Source organism: Acyrthosiphon pisum, chromosome A1 (assembly GCF_005508785.2).
Source record: "Acyrthosiphon pisum isolate AL4f chromosome A1, pea_aphid_22Mar2018_4r6ur, whole genome shotgun sequence".
NCBI classification, from domain to species: Eukaryota; Metazoa; Arthropoda; class Insecta; order Hemiptera; family Aphididae; genus Acyrthosiphon; species Acyrthosiphon pisum.
The window spans coordinates 146,360,987-146,362,351 of record NC_042494.1 but is presented as its reverse complement, the minus strand read 5'-3'; positions in this window follow the sequence as shown (position 1 = coordinate 146,362,351).

Genomic DNA, 1,365 nt, shown 5'->3' with positions numbered 1-1,365 from the left:
TATGCTGAAGAGATACGTAAACATTTCAAAAGGTAGATAATTTAATTTCTAATGGGAAAAAAATTTTCTTGAAAGCATCGTCACGTGTATTATTTTTTAAAACTGAGTTACCAGATATTCCGTTACCACCACAACCAATAATTACTAGGTGGGGTACTTGGTTAGAGGCTGCTATTTATTATTCTGATCATTTTCAAGGTTTTAGTCGCATAGTAAATATGTTTGACAAAAACTAGGCGGTATCCATACAAATTACGCAAAATTTAATTCAAGATCCAAATTTAACTAGTGATCTTGCTTATATAAAATCACACTTTAATTTTTTGCCAAGTAGCATAACATTATTAGAAAATAAAAATACATCTTTAAACGATTCAATTAATTTGATGAAGAATGTTGAAAATAATATTTCCAAAATACCAAACGGAAACGTCGGAAAAGCAATTCAAGACAAATTTCAAGCTGTTTTAAAGAAAAATAAAGGCTACACGAATGCTTTTGGTATGTATTAATTTTCGTTTAGTCACATAATTTATTTAATAAAAATATTTTAATTTAAATTTTTCAGATTGAAATTTCAAAATGTTGAAACTAAAAAAATGAATCAAAAAAATATAGTATAATTTATTTAAACATAATATAAAAATAAAGAAATAAAAATTTTTTTTATCAATTTTTGTGCATATTTTAGATTCTGGGTGGAACGATGAATGTATTGATTTTACAATGTGTGTTTTTTTTTTAATTTTTTTTTTAAATTTTTTTTTTGTGTCTGTCATCACCTTTTAGGACAGTAAAAGTGCTTAGATTTTCTTCAACATTACCTTTTCTGATAGGAAAGTGAATCTAGTTGGTACTTTGGGGGGTCAAAAGTAAAATTTTTCCAATAAATTTCAAAAGCGCAGTGAAAAACAAAAGAAAAATTAAGGAAAAACGGGAATTTTTACGCTAAATCTGTTTTCGATAAAATTGATTTTGGTTTTTGGTGTAACGTTAAAACGAATGACTGTAGATACATGAAATTTTCACTGATTATTTATATTTCCATTTTCTATACATGATAAAATCTTCAAATATTTTGATTTGTTTTGAGCTGTTTACGGACAATTTCAGTTTCCAATTTAATTAGTTTTTTTTTCTATGAATGTCAATAAAACATTATTTGTTGAGTAAAAATACTTGAAAATTTAATACAAGGCTCCTACTATATTGTTACAATGAGATTTGAAAAATATTAAAAATCCTTAGTCACAGTTTTTTTTTATTAGCATTTAAAGTTCAAAAATTGACAAAATATGTAAAAATCACGAAAATTAGCAAATTATTTTGAGTTAATAATTTCGTAAAAATTTTTTCTTTTTTAGA